The sequence below is a fragment of the Vespula vulgaris genome, chromosome 8, assembly GCF_905475345.1.
Source record: "Vespula vulgaris chromosome 8, iyVesVulg1.1, whole genome shotgun sequence".
NCBI classification, from domain to species: domain Eukaryota; kingdom Metazoa; phylum Arthropoda; class Insecta; order Hymenoptera; family Vespidae; genus Vespula; species Vespula vulgaris.
The window spans coordinates 7,123,055-7,149,507 of record NC_066593.1 but is presented as its reverse complement, the minus strand read 5'-3'; the positions used below and the strand labels follow the sequence as shown (position 1 = coordinate 7,149,507).

At 33.5% G+C, this 26,453-nt stretch overlaps 1 protein-coding gene across 2 annotated transcripts in view; it reads right to left on the bottom strand.

Annotated features, from left to right (window-relative positions):
* LOC127065688 (protein O-mannosyl-transferase TMTC1-like) overlaps window positions 1–26,453 on the bottom strand; it is a 151,592-nt gene that overhangs the window by 101,862 nt on the left and 23,277 nt on the right. Inside the window, exon 1 of one of the 2 annotated variants that reach the window (XM_050998419.1) lies at window positions 15,459–15,587. The exons of the other annotated variant lie outside the window; for it this stretch is intronic. The gene's annotated coding sequence lies outside the window, so the exon portion shown is untranslated. Of the gene's footprint in view, window positions 1–15,458; window positions 15,588–26,453 lie in introns of those variants that run through there. 2 annotated transcript variants of the gene reach the window in all.

Below are 26,453 nucleotides of genomic sequence, written 5' to 3'. Positions count from 1 at the left end.
ACATTCGAATATTCATTCGTTTAAAGCGAATATGATTCGTAACGATGGAATATTCAGAAACGATTTAGTTAATGAGTAACTTTAAACAACAACGCTGATTGCTGGATACTAATGATATCGAGAAACAAATGTTATAAATATCGTCGAATAATTGTAAGAGCACCAGCTGGATTCGAAGAGTATTAAATTGGATTTGAGAGAAATATCGTATATCATAAAGGTATTAGAGAGGGTCTAATTCATGGTATTCTTGATTCGGCTCGATTTGATTTGGCTTGATGGTCGATCAATCGAATATGCGATTAGATCGTACGATAATTGTAAAAATAACAGGTAAACATATCGTATTGAATTTTGAATTCTGAATATTTGGCGTGAAACCACGTTTACTTTTCGAACAAATATTAATAGATCTCCGCTAATATCGAAATGAAGAAAATGGTGACGAAGAAATAAAATAAATCATTTTGCACGTAAGAAAAAAAAATAGGCTTACTCTGAAGTGAACGCCTGTTCCGTTCCATAATAAATTTCTTTTATTTCTCGTATGGATCGTTCGAAAAAAGAAAAAAATCTAAGAATCCGAGGAAGTACCGACAAATTTTCAGTTGGAATTCACAGAAATTTATTCGCGATTTATCATAGACCGCGGACAGTCGGCTATAAATTTTCCGTATATTTCAACGAATTAGCGTCGCAATGGGTCACGCGGGAACGTTTCCCGACTTTACGAGATTGTCCTCAATAATTATGCGTCAGCGTAACGACACCATTCGTATATTAGATTATTATCATACATTAAATTTATTACCATGACGATTATATCGTTGCTCGATCGAAGTCGACATTCGTGAGCCGTACCACGCCATAGTCTGGTTGGTGCAACTGCAATATTTTCAGACTGCTCGTGCTACGTTGAATGACGATAAATTCAGAAAATATAACATGCTCACAGTTTGTCGAGTAATAATTCTGCACGCAAAAGATAATTCCCTGACTTACGTTTAATTATTTCAATTGCCTATTGAACCGAATATAAAATATACGATTAATCATTAAAGAAAAAAGAAAGCATAACAACAATTTTATAAGTAATCAAATTTCTTATTCAGCATTTCCCTCGCTTTGCAATCATTTTACAATCTCAGAGAATATTGAGTAATACGAAGTTTTACCTTAAAAAAAGGAAAAAAGGAAAAGGAAAAAAAAATTAACGACAACGATTTAACAGAACGATTCGTTGTCATCCCTGTTGTCATCGTTCTAAAGAAATTTGCTCGCTGTTCGTGCTCTCATTCCCGTAAAACATAGCGGAAAAGTAAGTTCGGTATAACGAGGCCGGTGTTCGTTAGGGGATTTTCAATTTTTCCTGAAGTTTTTTCTACGCTTCCACGCGCTGTCGACTCGGTCGTGAAGCCAACGGCGCTCGGCCCAAGTATTATATATTTTAAATTCCAACTCGAACTTTCAAAGAAGCGTGCTGTGTCAGTCCAAGATGGGAACGTGTCGTCGCAACCTCATTTTATGTTTGTCCTAAGAAAAAGCAAAGTGCTGTGGAAGGTCACGTAAAATCTCGAAAGAAAAAATTGTACATACGGAAAGTTACAAGAACAAATATATACATATTTCTTTGCTTTTACACTTTCAACGTTTGAAAATTGCATGTATCGTTTATATCTATAGAAAATCTATAAAATTCTCTCGTCGCTTTTTATCTATTCATGAATAACTACGAAAGAAACAAAGTAATGGAAATCTTTTGTACGAATCAACCGAACTAAATCTAATACACTTTAAAACAAGACTCTGTCTCAATTCTCCGAGATTACTCTTAAAAAGTTGACTTTCCTGGTATCGATCGCATTTATATTGAACGCATGGTTAATTTAAAATAATTCTAAAAGAAAAACCGGGAGTTTACTTCCCGGAAAAAAGGGATATTATTTCTAGAAATGCTCTCGAACGAGAAAATAGATCCAAGAGCTAAATTTTAAACATCCTGACCAAAGAATTTTCTTATTTTTCGAGAAAGAATCGTCGATGCTAAAAAATTTACATTTGTTAAATATTTGTATTTATTTGAACTGTTAAATATTTGTTCCTCCATTTGGAATGAATTTTTTTACCAAAAAAAGAAAGTTATATCAGGATTTATCATAGAGTTCAATATTTTTAAGAGACTATTAATAGTTAAAAATCAAAGTTTAACTTATCAGTTGTAATAATCATATTTTTGGAAAATAAAAATAAGAATGCAGGTGAACGATAATAGAAATACTCGAAATACATGCGGACTACTTGGTGTTACCTTCTAATTAACGTTGAAAACTGAAGGAGGTAGAGAAACGAAGAGTGGAAGCAACAGAATAAGAAAGAAAGAGAAAGAAAAGTGAAGGATTTCTATCATACATGAGATGTATGTATTGTGATGCTTCAACCCTTCGTAAGAGCAGTTCGTCCAGCCGGACACCTGGAAACGCCCTTATCAGCGTCCTCCAGAGCGGAAGAACGAAACAAGGCCAGCCTCATTATAACGAGAAGCGCAGACTGAGCCTCTCATCTCGAGGATGGTGTGTATTGTCTTGGAAAGACGTTTCTACGAGAATACTGAGTCCATTCTTAAGGGAACTGGAAAAACACTTACCGTTCGATGAAGCATATATGTATCTGTAGTATGTAGAACGCTTTTCGAAGATAGATAAAGATGCCCGTTTTGGTAGACAAGATAAAAGTTTAAGAAACGAAAATAAATGATAAATAATAATAAAACATATCAATCAAAATAAAGTACAGTTATTTAACAAGTAACAAGTAACTGTTATTCTTCTTGTCAAAAGTCCTTAAACTTTAATCTTTAAAACGAGAATGAAAGTACGTTACTTGTAACATAGTTTTTTAGAAATTCCATGACCGATTTCAAAGATACGATCAAGTCGAGACAAGAAAGAATGCTCCTTCCCGTTTTTCCTTTCAGCTCTCGACGTCTAAGTTCACGCGTGATAATGCTTTAGCCGTCTCTTCAACTATCCTCCCGACGAGTCGTCGTTCTATGTAGAGTGAGAAGGTAGAAAAAAGTAAGTGGAAAACTGAAACGGATACATCGTTTCTACGTGTCTGGGAAGTTTTTAAGCTCGCCTTTAACGTCCGTCCAACGTAGCAACGTTTTCCGCCTCGTTTTCCAGGTCGGCCGAGTTACGAAATAAGAGAATTTCTTGGGTTCCTTTCCACCTAAGTAGACACATACATTCAACAAGACTTTCTAGGATGGTCCAAACTTGTATATACTCGACTACACGCTATATACATACGTATCTATATAAGTATATACCTAGGCAGATTTTAAATACACGCGTATACACATATATACCTACATAAACGTGAAATACAAGCACGCACGCACGCACGCACACACTACTCATGTACTTGCCTCTAACGGACGAAGCCGCCGCAGCCCACAGGCGTGCTGTAAAATTAGCGATTAAAACTTTTCGTGGCTAATTTCTGCCTTCCTCGCGGACGGTTGACCGCATTTCACGGACGAGCTCACAGCGAATTTCCATTTCTGCGAACCAACCGACGACGACTCATTGGTCTTAACTTAAATAATTTCACTACATTCTCCTTCTCCATCCGTCTTCTTCCTTTTCCCCCGACGCTAATTCGTCTTACAAAATCCTTTCCAACTTATTCCTATTCCTCTTTATCTTCTTCTATTACTCTTCTCGCTTCTTCTTCTTCTTCTTCTTCACTTTCTTCTTTCTCTTCCTCCAAAGGTCATATGAATCATCGTTATCACCTTCTCCTTTCATCTTCACTTGTTGCCGCGTGCATTTATGCAAGAAACGATGGATAGAGCGAGATGGAAATTTTATGAACTTCTCCTATCGTTTTCGCACAGCTCTTTAAAATTTGTTTTGAGGAAGACAGAAAACGTTGAGTTTACCTCACGAAGTCTACAAACGAGCTACTTGATAAATATTCTAGATAGTTAAATTACGGAAAATGAAGTAATACGGAGAATAAAATCATTCTTTTTAGTTTATTTTTAAGAATATCGAAATTTTCGATCGAGTTTGTCCTAATTTTCTTCTGCGAATAAGAATTCTTATTCGAATGGACTCCACAGGAGTCCTCGTAAAATAATGAAAATTAATAAAGCGTTTCTTTATTACGATAATACCTTGCCGGGTGCTAAGTTCGTACGAATTAGTACTAATGAAGTTAGTTAGAAACAATAGAATACGAATTAGAACTAATATAAATTATGCTTTTTATTCCCATTACTTCGTTCTTCTCTCTCTCTCTCTCTCTCTCTCTCTCTCTCTCTCTCTCTCTCTTTCTCTTTCTCACGCGCTACTCGTGCAGTTACTCGTAAATGCGATTCAACAGAAGTTTTAAATTGTTGAAATGTTTCACTTTTTCAAAATCAATCTATTAGTTTTAAATTATTTAATCGTTATAATGAACATCACAACGCCTTATCCGTATTAAACGAGTATTATAAAAATTAAATTAAATTCACACACGCGCATAAATTTACAAGAAATTTTTGATCGATATTTAAACAATTTCAGATATTCTTGTAAAATGGAATTCCTATTCCGAAAATTTCAATGAGCAGAATTGTTTAATGCATATATTTGCGTATATTTTAATCTAATATATTTAAATTTACATCAGATCGTTGTTTATTCTTCGATTTGTAAACATAAAATATCGATGTAAATTTTGTCGTTTTTATCATTCGACTTCAATAATTTTTTTTAGAAAAAACATCATGTATAACATGCAAAGGATAACGGGATATCCTTCCAGTTTGACGGAAATGCGTGATCGCGTAGAGGAATGTCCGGTGATATGCAGAAATTCGAATTACGCTCGTATACGATTACCGATGTCTGGTGTTATCTAGGGATTAGCATTGATAATAGTTGGCCCGTTCGGGATATCGCATTTCACGACTGAATTTCCTTCGACAGGCGGGGGCGTTAGATTGGGAAGTAGAGACAGACCAATTATCGATTATTATCCGTGCATATGATTCTAGTAGAGATGTACTCTTTAATTTTGTAAATCCTTAACAATTATTTCATCGATTTGAAATTTTCTTATGAAATGATTTTCTTTTCTTTTTTTCAGAGATATTGAAAATTCTTATTAAAATTCTATAAAACAAGGAAAAAGAAAAAAATATAATATATTCTATAGCTTCTACAGCTTTTTAATAAATTCGTATAAATTAAAATCGAGACAGATTATTATTTACGTAATTATATATGCATAAACATAGAGAAGCATAAGAACGATGTACAAACGTCAAAGAAAATCTCATTTCCATTCGTGCTTCTTTATATATATTCTTCATAGAAATATTTTCACTTAATAACGCACATTCAGAGACTGAACGCACAATATTATGTCTCCCTATAACACGGTCAAAGCAAAAGCATTACATTCATTTCTTTCTGCAAATCGTAATTACGATTCACACCAGCATCAGGATAATTCTAGGAAAATACCTGTTTGCACAAATATGGAGAAAGAAATAATATGCGCTGTGTCGGTTTTTTTCATGGTCTGATAACTAAAACATATAATGGCTGTACTAATGTACGAACGCGTCAAGAGTTTTGATTGTTATCACCTTTGAAGTTAACATTGTATCAGGTTTATGTATTTCCGTCATTTGTTTTATTCTTCCCGCTTCTATCTCCATAGATTTCGTGCATGATAAAATGAAACCTTCTTCCCTATAGGTGGTCGGAAATTATACTTACTTTGCAATCGTCATATCTATGAAATACATTTGTCTATATTCATATGTCATAGTAATCTTATATAATTATTTTCTTTTACGAATAAAAGATCTACGATAGAAAGAAGAAGATAAAAAAAAGTAGAAATAAAGATTCTTATCTATCAAAAATCTTACTAAAACAATTTTGTTTTATATCATACGGCTTGGTCATAAAATATTCTAATTCTAAACAATTTCCGTCATATCGGTAGATTATAAAAAGCAGAAAAACTTTTTGTTATGCAATTTTTATCGGAGCCACAGTTTATCGTATAATATCTATGTCGCTGATGTTAAAGGAGCAAAAAGGATACATTAGAGAAGAGAAAAGCGAGATAGTAGATCCGTGTAAAACAGAGAAGGAAGAGATGAAAAATAATACGATGAGAAGAGAAAATAGAGACGGAAAAGAAAGAACGTGGATGACGGGAAAGAAGAACGAAATTGCAAGCTTTGTCTCGTGTCGAGAGAATAGTAGACGAGTCTTATCTGTTCTATATTTCTTTTTCTCTCCTTTTTTCTCTACTTTTCCTTCGATCCCCTCATTTTCGTCATCTCCAAGACTCCTATGAGGTTTTCGAAGAATAACTTCTAGTTCCATCCGTTAGATCGTAAATATAAGAGTGTGTCTTGTGCATGTATTCGTGCACGTGGTGACAGACGTTCAAGTATCTGTATTTCGTACAGCAAGGAAACTAGGTCGACCTTCATAAATCGATAGTAATCCATGAGGAACCCCTACCGAGTTGTTATCTTACCTGAAAATCGACCAAATGATGTCACCTTTGACGTCCATCAAAGGGACCTTTCCGTCAACTTTCTCGTAAAATTTATATGTAAGTCTGTGTTTATGTGAAGCGAACAGAGATAAAGAGTGATCGAACGAAAAGTCGTGTAAATGATAAATATAGGTTTATCTATCGCAACTAAAGAAAAAAAGAAAAGAAAATATAAAAGACGAATAACTATACTCTGATATTTCAGAATTTTATAATAATTTTCATACTAGTTCTCGACAATAAAGCAAACATTAAATAGTTTTTTAAAGCTTATTAAATAGCCTATTAAAGTTCGATTAAACGATATAGTAAAAATTACAAAAAAATGCTGAAAAAAGATTTAATAAATCGTACAAAATAAAATTATAGTATAAATAATTATAAAATACGTAAATCAAAACTGTAAATATTTTCAAATATTTCTGCTTTCGTCAACGAAGAAGAATCGATGAATAATTAATGATGTAATGATCTTCAATGATTTTACGAAGAAGAAATTTTCTATCGGAAAAGTGAGAGAAAATGCTTTGGTGTTTCAAGGAACTTCACGCCAATTCCGAAGATAAAGTCATGGTTCATTTGCAACATCTCCTCCTCCTTCTCCTCCTTCTCCTCCTTTACCCTTGCCTTACACTTCAGCTTAATTTACCTACATCTTGTTTGTAAGAGGACAAGGGTACCGGAAATTACAGCAATATTTTCAAGAGCCAAGGTAATTTTTTTTCTTTCTAAGCAAGAGTTAGGCTTTTGGGTTTTTCACAAAATAGAAAGAGAGAAACCTTGACCATAATAAATATCAAGTACGATCTTTCACTGTAAAACAAACATTTTTATTCGATCCCAAAGAAAAAAAATACGTCGGTAGTACGAAGATTAATTTATTTGAGTTTTTCCTTTCTCATTATATTGTAATTTTTGTATGACTATTATTTCCATTAAAATTATTAAATTATTTCCAATAAAATTATTAATGAAACATCAATTATTTCGTTTCGATGATATTTAAAATTTTCGAATCATCTACCATCGTTATATGACGATCTCTACGAGAAGAAACGAAAATATTTAAACCATAATCTTGCAGATTACATCTATGCTCAAAAATTACGTGAAACGATTTGAATTTCAACGAGAATTCTGTCTCGTCTGAGCTCGTCTACGTAAGAAGAAAAAAGAAAATAAAAGGAAAAAAAAAGAAAGACCTCGATACAATGGAAAGAAAATATAATTACAGATCTTTCAGTTGTAATTCCTTGGAGATTTCGATGTTGAGAAATAGAATGTGACAGATGAAAAAGTCGATACATTGAAAATAAAGTTGAAACGCTCAGAAATACTGAAAGATTTGAATAAATGTATGTAATACTACTAAAAGCGGTTAATGAAAAAATTCATAAATTGCGAAATAAAAGTAAAAACTTAAGGAAATTAATCGCGATACAAAAAATGGAGAAACATCGAGAGAGTTAAAACCAAAGATGTGACCTATTGATCGAGATGATTTTTAAATTAACAGGAAAAGAACTTTAAATTTGTTAAGGACGTTAAAGTATTATTACCTAATAAATATCTTAACATAGATTCTAATGAATCATCTTTGGCTCTATCTCTGTTTCGAATAATTAAAAAGATATTCGTTTATAATTTTGTTAGTCTTATAAAGCGATCCCGTTATTTTTTATTAAAAAATGAAAGGGTGACAATTTGTATTTTAATTTGATATTTCTTAACGTCGAGAGAATTAGTTTGGCTAATGAATAAGAATTATTAAAAAAAAAAAGAAATTGAGATATATTCATTCTTCTTTCTAAATGTTTCTTGAAAAGATAGAGTAGATATTCAAAACGAAATTCGATTGATCGATAAAAGAGACAGTTCTCCGAAAATTTTTTCTCATCTTATCCGTTTCCTATAAAAATGTACTCTTCGAAAAATTTCAATCTCGAGAACGATTTACTGATTCATTCTTCGATGAAAGAATTTTCGTTCAATGCCGTGTTGCTTCGTCGTCTACCGTAGGTAGCGAGAAATTAAACGTTTCCACGGACCCACCCTTTTCACAAATATCTCCTCCGTTTCTTCGTTCCTTCCTTCGTTCCTTCGAAAAATCGCAAGAGTACGTGACTAATGACGCTGTTTCACTCGGAAAGAAGAAAATTCTGTGGTTCGCGAAAAAAGAAAAAAAGAGAAAGAAAAAGAGAGAGAGAGAAAAGAGAGAAAGGAGAAAAGTAATAGATCATGAGGCATGTCGGACAATTCCATAATCTCTTTCCACTTTCTCTTCTTTTATTTGTAATCCCCAATGTTCGTATCATGGAATTATTTAAAAAGAATCGATAACATTTCGAACGATGGGAAATCAAAAATGACGAGAAAAAAGCAAGAATGTTGGATATGTGTGTAATAAAATCTCGATGACATATGTACGATTAGAAATCTTCTCGACTGACAATGACAATGAGAAAGAAATAAAAGAAGAAATGTTGTAGAAGAAAAGAACAGGGGTTTCTCGAAAAGTTAGCGAAAAATCGAAGTAAGAAGATTGAGAAAGTTTCTAATCGTGGGTTTATCTAACGGTCAAGAAATATTTCTCGACGGGGTTCGAGGATGGTAACTTGTGGGGTACGAGGGAGAAAAAAAAGAAGAAAAGGGATCTGCGAAGAGAAGGTTAGCGATGAAGGTGGGCGTGACACGATCAATCATTCCTCCCAGTTATTCCGCGCGTATTTCGTTTAAGCTCGAACCCCTCGATGCTCTAGTACCACAGCTACTAATCCTCCCTTAATAAAACGGGCCAACAGTACATTGGCCTTACTTTGATCAAATACTTATCATTCCTTTTATTTCCGCTTCTTATCGGTATTTCTTTATTTGCGTTCGATCAAATTATTTAAATTAGAATGAATTTATTTCTCCATTGTTGTTTCTTAATGGCAATATAATAATAAGTTAATTATAGTTCATGTTTATATATATATATTATATATAAATTCAAGCATATATAAATAATATAAATTTTGAAATATAAATATATTTTCAAAAGTTTGGAGAATCATTCTTCTACTTTGTTAAATGAGTTAAATATATATAAAGTAATAATATAAAGTAATAGTATATTAGAATATCTCTCGTCCATATATACTTGTCACCAATAGAGAGAAAATCTAGAAACATGCTGAAATTGTGGTAAACTTCAAGTAACCGATTACGAAATTGGTCAATTTAGAAAACGATATACCTCAAACCTCGAGATTTCGTACTCAACCGCAATATCGATCACTATCACTTCCTATTACAGTTTATACATCTGGGAAGCTAAACGGTGATCATTCGAACTCGATAGTTTGCTGATCGCGTTACTCTGGTTTGTTTTCCTTTATATCAATTTCTAAAAGCTTCTATCTCCCATTGATAATTAATACTACCGAGACCGAACTTGGATGGAAAATTGATTCGGATGTAGGTTATTATTCCGATTGAAATGAAAGAATTCTTTTGTTTCTACCCATATTATTCACTGTATTATCATGTAATGAAGAAAACCGATGAATGCATGTTACACTGACGAAGTACACGATCATAAGAATAATATCATGTAGATTTAATCAACGTCTAATTGAAATGAACCATTATTGTTAATCACGAGATTAACAGTTTTTATTTTCTCCGAGGAAGTAATTATGAAATGAAATAATCATATTATCCTCTCTTTGTTATCTTTTTCTGAAGCATTATATATATCGAGTATTTCTACAAATAAATAAATCAATGAATAGAACTATTTCAAAGAGATATCATTTCTATTATACAGTCCAATTTATATACTCTACTATTTTTTGTATAAATACGTCATATATAGAAGCAACGAAACGACGAATGGTCGAAGCAGTCTATGATTGAATCGAGCAACCGTCTATTCAAATTGGTATATAAAAGCACTTCGAATCTAGTGATTCAACGTATTCGATTGAAAATGATTACGAAAGATACGGATAAAATCTATTTCGAATGATACGAAAGCTGAGATAGTACGAACTAGACGTTCGGATGGACTTCCAACAAACAGAGATCATCCTTTCTGAAGTAGAGGAGGATCGCACGTGTCGAGCGTTCTTAAAGGCGGAATATCATGGCGGTCACTCCCTTAGGCTCGTCTCTTTCTCATTTGAGCAACTTTCATCGATCCTTCTGAGAAAAGAGAGACGGTGGATTAGAGTATTAGCCGAGCGTGACGTAGCCGAGGCTATATCGATCGGAAGTAATCGATCAAACGATCTCGCGTTGCCAACTAAGGTGTAGAGTGCCTGCGGCTTTATTGCGTTACACGAGTGCTTCTATCTCGTCTCCCTCTCTCTGTCTTTCCCTCTGTCTCTCTCTCTTTCTTTCTCTCTCTCTCTCTCTCTCTCTCTCCCTCTCTCTCCCTCTCTCTCTGTCTCTCTCTCTCTCTCACTCATTTTTCTTTTTCTCTTTTTATAGTCGAAAGCAGGAAGTACCAACCTAGCTTTATCCATCGCTTCCTTCTTCCCTCTAGTATTACAAGAGCGAAAAGGTTATCTATCGCGCATAAGGGTGCCGATCAAAGTATTTGCGATCAAAGAATTTCGATATCGAAAATCAAATAAAAGAGCACGATTTATTGAAAATTATCGTATCCTACATGTAACATTTCATTGTATTCGACGACAAGATTCTTGTTTTCTTTCTTTTTTTCTGTCTTTCTTTCTTTAAAGATATATCTATAAAGGATATGTAATGATCTCATTAGTCGATCTTAATGACGATTTTTTTAGTTCGTTAAAGTCTAAGAAAGGTTACTACAAAGTGGTGTTAGAAAAAGGAGGATTATCCGAAGGAAATCGTCTTTTGGCTGACAATAGAAATCACTTTGTCGTTGGTCGATCCTCGAGAACGTGAAAGTCGCAGAAACAAGGTCGACTTCTCTTCTCTTGACTCTTTCCTTTTATCTTCTCCGAAGCCGTAGAAGAACTTTTTCTTTTTTTGGCTTTCCGCAAACGCGTCTCTATTGTATCGTAAGAGTACAATTTCACGCAGAGGCAAAGAAAAGAAAAGAGATAGAATGAGAAAATCAGAGAAAGGGACTCATTGCAAAGATCAAGACATTTTTATCGAAAGTTCGATAAACTTCGAAATTAAATTATCTTGAAAGCGAAACATAGTTTTGTGATAATTACATTTATAGAAATACAATTAAGACTATACTATTTCGTTATCTCTCTCTATAACTCAATTTTTCTTTGTTTCTAAAAAGAAATTATATAATATCAAACTTACTAGTATAACTTATAGTTAATACAAATACAGTAGTATAACTTAACTTTTAGATAAGTTTTGTGATAAAAGAAAATACGTGACTAATTTCTGCAGATTTTAAAGCCACAAGTCTAGCTTGTAAAATTATAAGCCTCACTACTAGCCAGAAAAGTTTTGAAAAAGAGTAATTAATTTTTACAGTCACTTAGGATTTTTTGGCCCATTCTGTATATAATCCTCGTATCTCTTCGTTAATTTTCTTTCGATTTCTTTATCACAAAAATTCTCGTCAAAAAAAATTTCTGTTGAACATTTCTCGAGATTCATTTGCCATTAAATTTTTTATTCGTGATCGTTCGACCATATAACAAGCTACAGCAGTGAAATATCTGAATATACTATATTCAATTTCGCAGCTAAATCATTTCATTGAAATCCCCATCTTCGAAAAAAAGTAAGTACAAGTAAAGTAAGTACATAAGTTCCGTAAAAAAAGGAAGTAAGTGCTATTCTAAAAATATAGCCACACATTTCGAAAAACTTTTCCATTTTATCAGTTTCCTTTCTTGCCTTTTCATTGATGAATTCTACGAAATGTCTTCGATTTTATGCCTTTTCTTTATCTTTATTTCTTTTTTCCTCTTGAGATTAGAGATGCAAATACGCTATGTATACATACGTAGGAGAGCAATTTGAAAAATTTGCAGCATTTTTTGAATTTATAAATATCGTTTTTAAAATATTCGTTGATCAAATGTTTTCATTTGTCGAAAAAGATGTTATCTACAAACGATACGTGAGCAAAACTTTCGAATAATTGATTTAAGATCGATCGATCTAACGATTTTTAATAATTGGTCAATACTATTCGAAAGAAAGAAAAAGAAAGAGAGAGAGAGAAAGAGAGAGAGATTATGAATCGGTTGTGTATGGGAACGCAGAAAGGGTTACCCAAAATGTTAGTTGCAGATGTCGGCTACTAAAACGAAAGCTCGTTCGTCACAACGAGTCAACGGCAAAACCACTTTTATTGTCCGTCGACATTGCTGGCTACCACTGTGTAACGCTATTTTTCGAGAATAAATATCAATCTTTCGAGGGCTCGTGTTGTTCGTTATAATCCGAATCTCGCTTCGACGCTACCAACTTTACTATTCGAGTATCGATGAACCTGCCTCTCCTAAAATCACGATGCCCTTTTTTGCTTTTCTTTTTTTCTCTTTTAACACGAATACTCGTAAAAAGAAAATTTCAAAAGAAGATTGCAAGTTCTCGTTTATTCTTTTCGAACGAGTTGACATTTTGCGACGAAATGTGATTTAAACTTCTTTTACGTATTTCCATTTCTTTTCTTTCATATCTTTGATATTCCCATCTTGACATTTGAACGCGTATCAATGTTTACACATTCCTGTTCAAACTTTACTAAAACGTCATATGACATTTTGTATTTCTAATTATTTCGTTCTATCTGTATCGAATAAATCCTACGATCGCACGTAGGATCGCTCAGAGCAAATATCAATAACAAATAAAACGATTGGATGTTTCCATACCTTTCCATTTTTCATGTTTGCATTCGATTATACGAACAGCATATTGTACAATGCATTTAATCTTTTGCAGGAGAAAAAATTTTTATTATTTTTCTTCATAGAAAAAAGTGATAATTCAAAGTTAAAATAAAATAATGAAAAAAGAAAAATTATCAAATAAAGACTAAACATTACAAAAAGGTAAATAATCGAACGAGCTTTTTAAAAAGCTGTAAGAGGATATAGCTGTTATTCGAGAGGAATTACTGTATATTCCGATAAAAGAAGATAAATTTCCGTTCTTAATACGAAAGAAGAAGATAAAAGAAGGGTCGTACTTAACGAATTTCGGAAATCACGTTCTAGAAGCAATATCATTCTGGAAAAGGTGCAGCGTTTCAAAGCGGAAAGACGAGTATTCGCTCGGTCCTACCTCCGAAAGGGAAGGAGGAACTTTCGATAAATCTTGTAGGTTCCGTACGACAGGGTAGGAGGTATACGGATCTGGTTTCATCTTCCGTTATACGTAGAAGGAACACGAGAGCCAGCTTTGCGGGGGAGCTGAATGTAGATGGAAGGGGTAGAGAAGCGGACGAGTAACGATTTGTATTCGTCAGAGGAATACGAAAGGCTCTCCTTTCCATCTCTCTATCTCCTTTCTCTTTCTCTCTTATATTACCGTCCCGAGAGTCTTGTTCTCAGAAACTTCGTCTTCTCGTTACCATTCATCATATTAATAAACCAAATTCTCCCTCTTCGAGGGAAACGAGATCAAACCTTGCACTAGTTGTCGTCCTAGATGTTACTTACATATATTATGTAGTATCTATATAAGTAAGTATAACCTAGTTAAAAGTAGTCGTCCAAAAGAAGTTAACGTCACCGAGAACTCTCTCTTTCGCTCTCTCTCTCTCTCTCTCTCTCTCTCTATCTCTCTCTCTCTCTCTCTCTCTCTCTGTTAATCTTTCTGCTACGTATAGTTATAAATTATATTTCATTTTATGAAAGAGAACAATTTAAAACGTTATAACGTACCTATTATAATTATAATGGATAATTTATTTCTCGAATTTATTTTTCTTTTTTTGTTATACCATCTTTCTTTCATTAACAATTTTTTATTATATAGAAAACTCCGAAAGTATTAAAAATAGCGGACAGAATGTACAATAAAGAAACGAGAAAAGCAAGAACGAATAATGAACTTATCAAAAGAAATCCTTGAGGTATCTCTCTTTCAAACTTATTTATAGCATAAAATACGAAGACACGAATATTTTCTCGATCGATTCCTTCGAATATCAAAAGATGAAATACATAGTCGAATTTCACGAATCGTAAAAAAGCAAAAAGTTCTCCATAAGACGTATGCATTTGTAAATATGCGTGAAACTCGGCATAGATTTTCCAAAGTGCTTCGAGAAATATTCCTTCGAATTTTCCAAGTGGAATAGAAAGCGATTGCGCTACTTTCTCTCTCTCTCTCTCTCTCTCCATGTATCTATCTATCTATCTATCTATCTCTCTAGCTAGTTATCTATCTATCTATCTATCTATCTCCTTTACCTGTGCATCTCTTACCACAAATTATCGTTGAATTTAATAGCAACGAAAATGAGAAATACCGACGAGCCGATTACTTTTCCAATGCTCATTTCGTAATCTCGTTCAACTGACAGCCAGACCGAACTTTCCAGTGCAATTAGTACGAAATATGATCATGCTAAGTAAACTGACGTGCAATATTACGATGATTAGAAAAGCAACGAACAAATATACAATATGTAATACAACTATGATCCATAAAAGAACATAGGACTCTATTTTTTATTAAATTTTCGCCTATTCACGTAAACGTGAACAGGCAAAGAAAAAGGTCTCCTTTAAGAAAATTACCAACGAATTCTCGGAATTGTCCCTCTTCGGGAGTATCATCCCTCCTAATTCATTCACGCTCAACGAAAGCGGCTGCCCGACAGATGCGGAGATAGGCTTAATGCATGCAAATGTCGGCGGAAAGCAGAAGCTGAATTCGTGCCGTATCTCCTCCTTTCGTCGCTTCGTCGTCCCACTCACCCCTTCCGCCACCCTCAACTCCACCCCTAACTCTCTTTCTCTCTCTCTCTCTCTATCTATCTATCTAACTTGGTCCGCGACTCGTATGAGAAGCTCGCTTTCACTAAAATCCAAGCTCCACTCGATGGAAGGCAGAAGCAAACTCTGTGAATACTACGGAGCAATTTACCGATTACCCTTAATTGAAGACGATGACTTTACGTCGGCTCCTACTAAACGCTCTTCTTCGAGAATGAGATAGGCGAGGTCTTCGTGGAAGAACCTATCTTATTCGGCTCACAAATATTTGAGAATGAAATCGAAATTCATACGTTCTGTCGTTTTCTTCATTTTTTTTTCTAGGATAAAAAGAACTCAGAACGTTTATAATCGAAATAAAAAAAGAAGTTTCTCTAGTTAATTTTTAACAAACACGTTAATATTCGTCGATCGTATATAGAAATAAAATGAATAAAAATTTCAAGACATTAAAAAATCAGGATGAATATTTGTAAGAACTGAATATGTGAACAGGTGAAAAAGAAAGAGGGATGATCGGAGAGGGAGCACGTCGTAATCATTAAAACGAGATAAAATACTATTAAAGAATACGATTGCTTTCTTAGCTCGTCAATCAATCGACCGTGATGTACCCACGAACGATCATTAATCTTCATTATGAAAGACGGAGTTTTCAATTAACCGAATTGCTTGTACTTTTTGCTTCTATGTCGAGGAAAGGGAATGAAGGAGAAAGCTGGACCAAGCATGGCGTGTCTCTTCCATCATTTTGACAGTGAAAGAGAAAGACAGAAAATACAAGCGTATAAATTTTAGAAAAAACACGAACGAAACGCCAGACAATAGAGTATTGGATAATTGTAGTTGTTAGTAGAGAACTTTCTATTGTAAATAAAAACAGCTTTGTAGGAGAAACAATTTTTTTATTTTTCCAACAGATGCTACTTCCCAATCACGAACCTTTATCAATTATTCCACTATAAAATATACTTTAAAATATATAAAAACGAAAATTTCGAAAGAGACAAAGAAATATAAACGCATGCGAATACGTTTCTAAAACTCTTATTATCGATAAGCCTCTTAGTCACATTGTTATCGAAGCTATTCAATCATAAAGTATTATCGATCTATTTGCTACGAGACAAAAGAGACAACAATGTGTTACGCAGGTGTTCCAAGACGAGGTAAAAATCTGAATGTTGTATAAGCTATTGGGTTGGAACTACCTATGGCAAAATTCGATACGATAATGTAAGTGTGCATGCTGGTTAATTCATGAGAATAAAAACAAGAAAAGAGTATTACGGTGAGAAAAACGTAGGGAAAGAGAGAGAGAGAGAGAGAGAGCGAGAGAGAAAAAGAGAGAGAGAGAGAGAAAGAGAGAAAATGTTAAAGAAGAAGAAGAAAAGAGAAAGCCATAGCCGACAAGAACGAACAAGTCTATGTATATGCGTTGATCAACGTAAAAATCAAAGGCTCGTCTTCTCTTCTTTCACTTCATTGATGCGAAAAAAATTTCAATTTTTTTCCACGCTTTCCAATAGCTGTAAATAATTCGATATATCGCAGCTGAATGAATATTTAGTTAACGATGATAGTTAATAATGTTTCATTCGAGACTGAAAAGCTCCAAATGTCATTAAATCGCTTTCATAGACAAAAACATGAAATTCAAAAAATCGATGCTTTTTATTTGTTAAATATATATAAAAAATCGTATGACATATTTTGCATTTATCTATCTTGACGGACATCGAAAGTAGTAGTAAGACCAAATAAATATAAAAAAAAATTCGAATAAAACAAACTATTCTATATTTATAATAGAGTTTCCCCGTCAAAACATGATTGGCAGGATTCATCAAACTCTAACATTCTCTTTTACCTGTCTGTTATATGCGGAATTAAAGTCAACACAGTCAACGGGTATTCTATAAATAAAACGAAAAGATCGATCGAAAGCTTAAACAAATTACACCGAAAATAGCTTTCAAATAAAATTAACTATAAAAACACACGAGTGTCATTCTCTGATTCATTGTTAATATCCAAAGGACAATTTGTTTACATTCAGACAGTGGAGATTACCACAAACCACTTTACCGAAAATATTGTATGTATTATATACTTTATAAAAAAGAGCGAATAGGAATATAAATAAAAGAGAAAAAAGAGGGAGAGAGAGCGAGAGAGAGAGACAGAAGGAGAGAACGTTTTAATCACCAACACGACAGCCGGAACGTTAATGAACGCTCGACAACTTTGCCGTACGTTCGGTGGATATTTCGAACGTAGCCTCGTTTATGCATATGCCGACGATGGAGGTAGGTGATGGTGGTAGAACGCGTGAATATTTGTCAGAAGTTATCACAACGTGTCATCGCACCAACTCTGACTACCAGTTGGTTTTGTCGATGCCACTGATGGCCGCTAGAAAGGGATGGAAAAGAGAAGGTAGCTTGTAATGAAGGTTGCACACATACACATACACACACACGTACATACTCACGTATATATCAAACGCGAAACATATGTCGAACTACTGCCATGCTATGCCGAAGTCATGGTAAACCAAATTCTCTGACCGATTCACGAAAATCTATCCAGCGTGAATTACGAGTTTACTGCTTTCGCCTCGGATTTTCCTCCGAGTCATCTCTCTATAAAAGCCCAATACAACGTTCAGAGAATTTTAAAAAGAACCATCTAGATGAACATGAAACAACAATCGACTTGATGCACACGCTCATGTATGGAACTCTTTTTTAAATAATCAAAAGATATCCACAAATATATTCTGATGTTATAACGAAATGTCCAAGAAATGAAAGAAAAAAAGAACGGATAAAAGTGCTTCTCTCTTATAAAAACTAACGAGAATTTGTTGAAAAAATTGATACTTCATTCGGAAAAAGCAACAATTTTAATTAAAAGAAAAAAGAAAGAGCTACTGTTGAATAAATAAAGTTTCGGAGATTTTCATATCTAAAATTATAGCACTTAACCCTCGTAATTCTGTTTCCTACAATACAATATCAAGCTCGTTCGCGACTTCATTAGTGAAAATAAAAAACTGAATATAATTCTCATTAGTCTACCTGTCTAATTTCGATATTCTCCTAAACTTTATAACGAACTAGATAGATATATACGTATACCTTCACAAAGTGACAGTCGAATAAGGAAGAATATTTATTCACATTAATACTGATGTTTCTATCTTTCAATGGCATCATTACAATCCACACGAAAGCTTCTTTTGCAAAATTATTAATAAAACTTTCTATACACGCTTATATTTCATGCTCGTGAAAGTTCCCTCTCTATCTCTCTATCTTTTTATTTTTCTCTATCTGCCTATCTCTCTATTTCTCTCTCTCTATCTTCCCTTCTTTTATTATATATTTAAAATGAGACATTCCGACTATAAAATGGAATCGAAAAAGATCAACAACACTGCACGCTATTCGCCAAAATCACAATATTTAAAAAAAAAATATTAATAAACGAAAATATCTGTGAAATAAAATTGATATATCTAACATTTAAAAATATTGAATATTTCAAGCGTTCTTTCTGATAATATTAAGAATCAATATTGACAAAGGAAAGTAATAAAAATTACGAAATAAAAACATCGAGATTCATCCACAATAACATATATGATCTTCGAAAAGTTTGTTCTTTTATCGAAAGATTTCTATCGATATAAAACATGTAGGATCAAAAAGAAAAGAAGATCGAACGATGCTGAAAAGCTATGCCATTCGCTATTTCTCTCTATTTCTCTTTCTCTCTCTCTCTCTCTCTCTCTCTTTCTCTTTTTTCTGTTTCTAGTTCACCCTTTTCTCTTTTCTTTTCTTTCCTCCTTCCTCTCCTGCGTCTTCATCTTATCCATCAAGGATTTAATATTAACGAGATTCTGCCGTTTCCTTCGTTTCTTTTTCTTTCTTTTTTTTTTCTTCACGTGGACCACTGAAAAGGCATATTCCCTTGGGGTTACGAAGGGTCGGCGAGGATGTTAAAGTATCTGCAGATTGAAGTAACTTTTTCTTCCCTCCGCCTATTAATCCGACAGAAAACTTGGAAGGTAAAACATCGAGGATGTTGGTCATGTATATCGTTGGAAATTTTGAATAAAGATCGCCCTTCCAGTCTCGATTTTAGTTAATAAAAAATATTTTAATCGAAGGAAACGTCCATCCATTGTTTTGTATCCTTTAACGAGTTACAATGGAAAGCTTAATGACATGCAGAGCTAATTTTCTCGTTCTCTCCTTTTTTTTTTTTTTTTATTAATTAACGATCGATCCTGGGCTTTGAATAGAGAGGGAGGAATAATTTGCGTACTACTTCAAGTCCAGGCTAGAATTTACGAGCGAAGGATGAAGTAGCAGGTGGGATACGGTAGTCTCGTAAGGACAATGTGACGTGCAGTAAAAAGGATCGAATGATAGCGCAGGAAACAATTATAAGAAGGAGATATCTGACGAAGGAAGGGAGAAAAAGAACAACAGCAACAGGGACAGCAGCAGCGGCAGCAGCAGCGGCAGCAACGACAACAGCAGCAGCTGGGATAAGAGAGAAGCGAGAAGAAAAAGAGAGAAGAGTTCGGTAGAAGCCGCAGACATACCCGGAAGAATTATAATGGAGGAAAAGAATAGATATAATAGCGTCGTTCTGAAAAGGAAAAAGAGAAGTGGAGAAGGAAAGAGAGAAAGAAAGCGTAGTCGAAGGAGAATGCGAAGGAGGAGAAAACGAAAGAGAAAAAGAAGAAGGGAGAAGGGAACAGAGAAAAAGGGTCGAATAAGGATGAAAGAAGGTAGTGCCGGTAGAGAAGCGAGAGCAGAACGATTTGCGCAGCGCCAATTCATCAAGCATACGACTCCATACTACTGAGCAGACCAGCAGACCGCGGCGAGCCATTTCATCGTTCATCCTCATCAACAATGCTTGCCAAGAATCACGGTGGGTGGGGCCGAGGCCCCCAACGGCCGCTGAAACAATTCCGTCTAGGTATACGATTCCACGAGAGTCGCATTATTCCTCACGCTGGAAGCCACCGAAAAGCTACTTTTCTTTCCTTTCTTTCTCTATTTCTTGCTATATTTCTCTCTCTCTCTCTCTCTCTCTCTCTCTCTCTCTTTCTTTCCGTTCTTTCTATTTTCCTTCTATACTATTTTAGAAAAATTCTTTGCTAAAACTCGTATGAAAATAATCAAATTGGCATTTTGTTAATAAAACAAAATAAAAATGTTCGAAGTGGACTTAATACTTATTAAACAGAAAAGAATAGTACATATCTCTGAATCAATCTATTTTGTATATTTACAAGATCAATTTAGTTGGTTTATTCACTTACGTATATTTAATTTTCGAATAAATCTAGAACAACATTATACGAAGGAAATTATATATTTTTCCTTTTTCTTTTTCTTTTAGATTGATCACGTTGATACGGACGTTTGTCCGGAGAAAAAGCAACGGCAGGATTTCCGGTATATGTATGTCCTAGCTACAGGATTTTCATTGCACTGTTTCCTGTCTTCCCATGAGAAAGGGATATAAAAGATAGAAAGAAATAGTGAAAGAGAGAGAGAAAGGAGTATTCCTTCCCTTCATGGCTTCTACAGCTCAAGCTTGATTGAAACGGGTGACTTGCCAAAATTGCGAGCATTGTGAATCGTGTAGCAAGCATTGTCAGCCCAGACGAGGCGGATTCGACCACGACGGTAGTTTATTTTACGGAATACGTCCGCGTGAAAAATGAGACGGGAAACCAATTCTCGTCTTACCTCACTTGGAGTCTCCTTTTTCCTTTTCTATTAGTTGCCCACGAAGACTATGCTATGTTATCCACAGACTGAACGAATTGTCGACATTCCATAACGCTTCTTACGCTTCGATTCGTTTCTTATAAATTGACCTTAGTTGACGAACAAATGAAAAAAAAAAATAAGACCAGCAAGGGAAAGTTTAATAAAAGTATCAATTTTTCAAATCATTTAAAACATCGTTTCATGTAAATCAATAATACATAATATCATAATCATACAGATTCTAAAAAAAGGTACGGTGCAAATATATTTTATTTCGAGAATCTACTTATATAAAATGTACATACTAATGATATTAAAAAATCAAAATCGTGAGAAAAAGACAAAATCGTGAGAGAGAAATTACATTAGTAATTTTTGCAATTAAATGCACATCATGAATAATTTGAGTTGGAAGCTAAAATATGGAAGAGAAAGGAAAGCATTGAAACGAAATGTCATATGAACGAAATAACGAGAGAACGCACACATCGCCGGCAGATTTGGTGAACGGCTGAAACGTTTCTTTACGGTTGACGAAATAATTGTTATTAGAGGACCGCGATTATTACGAACGCGAGGCATCGAGACGTTCGAAATAAACGTGATGGTGACGGACCGCGTCGGTGCGTTCAATAGGATTTTCCGAAGCGCAGAAATAATTTCTTTCGAACGATTTAACCCTTTTCGTTTGATATTCGTAAATTTCGTTCAGCGGGGTGCGGCTTAATGAAAGATCACAGCGAAAACCGTAAAGGCATGACCGAAAATTTTCGACCAGTGAAATGCAAAATTTGTTAGCGGATATAATCCTCTAATCAAACATTCTTTGACGAAGCGTGAACATTCGTATTTCATCTACGTTTTTATTGCAATAAAACATGTTTCATACTAACCTCGAACATTGTACATTGTTGCAATGTTATTATTGCACCGAGAACATGGTTTTTCCTCGCTTATTTGATGAATAGTTACGTGACGGTATTCATTTTATCTCTTTTTCCTTTTAATTATTCCTGCTAATTTCAACATCAATAGTTTTTAGCGACCATACTATCTAATAATAATTAAAGATAAATATCTTTGTGATTTCTATCTTTTTTAAGATTTCTAACGTTGCCAGTGATTAGCTAAGTTTTTCTATTTCAATTATATACTTGAAGTTAGAAGTTTTATGTTTATAAATCATTCAGCAAACAATATTCTAGTGATATTTGAAAGAAATTGGTTCATTGCAACGTGAGCATTATATAATTTTTCAGGCGTCATATATCTAATAACGTAATAACATTGATAAATATATAACTCAATAACTTAATAATATAAAAACGCATACCGCTTTCGTCTATATATGTACATATACATGGGATAATTAACGAAACATATATTTTCAAATGATTTTCATAGACCAAAATAGACCACTCTCGTTGATAAATTCTCATCGTCTGGAGACTCATTAACTTCAAAAATATTCTCAAACATGTCTCTGATAAAATAAATGTGAATCCTCGCTTACGGATAATTGCGAAAGATGAAGCTGGAAGTTTATATGGTTAATAATATCGTAACGCTTCTAGAAAAGAAAAAGGAGAAAGAAGAAACGGAACAACCACAACGATATACACCATTCTCTCTGGTATAACTTGGATCATGCTTATGGCAAACATCCATCCAGTCTGGTGAATACGTAAACGTACACTGCAGTCCCGACAGTGTTTAAACTAGAGATTAAAAAGCAATATTTTTCACTCTTCTGTTTTTATATTTCCGTCCAGGCTTCTTCTTCGTCTCTGTGACGTCGTTTTCATAGAAACATTATCTTTAAATTTATAAGTCCGTCGCGCATTTTCATTACATGACACAATATATAATATATATTATTATTAATTAATATAGTAAATATTTATTTAAATAATAAATTTGAAAGGAATTTCTATTTAATGTTGGATTCAATATTCCTATAATTAAATATATCAAATGCAGGATGAGATTTTTTTTTTGCAGAAATTATCTATTTCTCAATCTAAAATAAAACTATGAAACTATATTGAATCGATTGTTATCAGATCTACAATATACATAAAGCAAAAAGTTATTTATGTATGTACTTTGAAACAAACTGAAGTTTCATATTTCTCGTTCGGAACGAAACTCGTGAAATGATGAAATCTAATATTTTTACCAACGATTCGATCTCTTATTCCGGTTAGAGTGATATAGCATTCTCAATCCCAAAATCATATAAACAAAAGATGAGTTTTAAATGTAAAAAGATATAGATTGGTGGATAAAAAATAAAAAAAAAAGGAAACGAGAAAACATTAGAAAGAGACAGATAAATTCTTCATTTGTGTAAGTAGATAAATCTAATTATTCTATAAATAGATATTAAATACAGAAAATCTTTTCTTTACTTTTTACATATAGATAATATAGATAAAAGAATCCATCAAGAAATCATTTATGACATATAACAATTCCGAGGATCCTATATACGTTATCATCAGATAATAAGAAAGATGAAATACTTATGTATATATGAACAATTTAATAAATAATAAAGAGCTTCCAAAAGCAGCCTTACATTACCATGGATTAATAATTAAAATACCCATTAATCTATCTCAACGGGTTGCGTCGCATTAGCTTTCTAATGAAATAATAAACAAGCGCGGTTACCATCACGCTCACCTGGATATGAAGGATTCGAATTAACCAGTGTGCTTGCAACGAGCTGCAATAATTTTCTCTTCCATCAATGTTCAACTTCGTTCAATATAGAAATAAAAACTGAAAGGAATTGTTGAAAATAACAGAATTAATTATTTTAGTGTATTCACTTCTCGTTGAGTTTAAATATAATAAATTAGCTTTATTCTTCAAAGGAATAATTTAATATTTACATATGAAAAAGTAATTTTCGCATTTTCTGTAGTATCATAATGATTATTATAGAAAATATAAAAATCAGACACTTAAATAATTGTTTAAAATAATATGAATATATAAAGCATTAAAAATGATTAAACGCGATATTTACGAACGGACAAATAATGAATTTCTAAAAGTAACGAATAAATTTGATTATTGAAATTATTATGATGACAATCATGGTGGTAATGATGGTAACGATATTAGTGTATGTATATGAGAAGGGTTAATGAATATATTTTTTGTCTTTACATCCTTGTGTATAGAACAGAAAATCCTATACAATTTTCAATTGTAAATTACGATAATATAAAAGAAATTGAAAAAGATAAAAAATCTAAAAGCAATAAAAGATCATAATCCCAATGTTTTATAGACTGTCACGTACATCTTTTGTGAAAGCGGAGATGGTAGAAGGAGAAGTAAGAAATATCCAATGTGAGGAAAGATTTTCGGAATTTTTATGTCGGAGAGTATTCACGGAAAAATTCAATAGAATCTGACGGGAAAGCGTATTCACGAACAGTTACGAATACACGTGCGTATTTGCTATCGTCGGACGTGTCTCAATAAGTGAAATTGCATATTTCAGGAGGAGACACAACACATTCTGCTTTTATCTTCGGCCTGACTAGAAAGAGAGCGAAAGAGAGCGAGAGAGAGAGAGAGAGAAAGGATGAGAGAGAAAGAATGAGAGAAAATGAAAACGAAAAAGAGATAAGAAAAGAAAGGGAAAAGCAAAGTATGAAATAAAACGGAGAACGGAAGCAAAGAAAGAAAGGAGCGAACTCTTGCCCTCCTGCACAACCCTTTTAACTACCACGTCCGTTTTAATAGGCATAGGTTTTATTTGCACGACGTAGTAGACACGAGGACACGTGGAACACACGGAATGATGCATATAAACGCAAACACGTTTCCCCATCGCGACGCGTAAAGAGAGAAAAATGCGCTGATGTAATTTATGAAATCTCACTCGTTGCATACAAACGAGCTTGAAATTATTCACGATACGAGCACGACCCTATGTCAAGGGTTTTTTTTTATTTTTTTGCAAATAACGGACTGCTTCTGCACCCCTCCTACTTATTTCGTACCAGTATTAATGTATATAAGGGTTGAACTTGGCATTAAAAAAAATAGGGGATGAACGATGCATGTGAATATAATTAAAGGACATGTTATACGTAACCATTCGAGGGTAAGGATTTAAATGTATCCTTAACAATTTTGAAATCATTAAAATAGTAGACTATGACGTTTTTATTCGTCCCATTTTATTTCATCTATCGTAATTAGACGGTCTTCATAATGACTGACTGTTATGATGAAATAAAATTAAGAAAATAATGTTAATATACACATTCCTTCATTTTCGTTCTTTTCCTGTTTAAAAAAAATTTTATAAATATTTCAAATTTTTGAAGGGGCGAATTCTTTCTTAGAATTTGGAATAAATCAATATTAAATTATACTTAATGCACTACACAATTCGTCGGATGATTATTCGAAATAGGGTATTCAATTGCAAATGCAATCTCGTCAACAGACAATCCTTCATATAAAATGCGTATTTAAGCATTTTTATTTTCTCCGATTCTGCAACGGAACCAGAGAAAATGCACTAAAATTGCAGAATCTTGATACACGGAAACAGGAATCGTTTCCGCGTAACGATGCGGATGCAACGAACTAACATTGAGGAAAACTTGCTAGTATTTCGCTCGCATATTTTACTAAGCTCATTGAGCTTTAAGTAGAAGTACGTAACGCATTGTATTTACGTACATGTGTGTATGTGTGTATATATATACCGGGTGTCTTATTTTAAATGTGTCCTAATATCACCGATTCTATTGGTTTTATAAGCAAATATTTCAAATAAAAATTATTAGATATTAAGGAGAAAATATAATATTTATTGCCGTTATTTCCTGAAGGAAGCTTCTTAAAATGCAAACGTTATAACAATTTTGTTTTCATATAAATCAATATTTTAAGTCTACTTAAAGTTGTAAAGAATATTACTAGGAATCTAACAAGTACTTACAGTTTACTTTTTTAATAACTATTTCATCGAGTTATGATAATAATAGTTATATTACGACATGAAATGTGTTATTTGTAATCGTTATTGTAATTTTGATTGTTATAGTTATTATTAATGGTATTGTTATTATAATTTGTAATTTGTGACTTGTGATTTGTAATAATTATTTCAAAAAAGAAAAACTCTTTTGCTGAG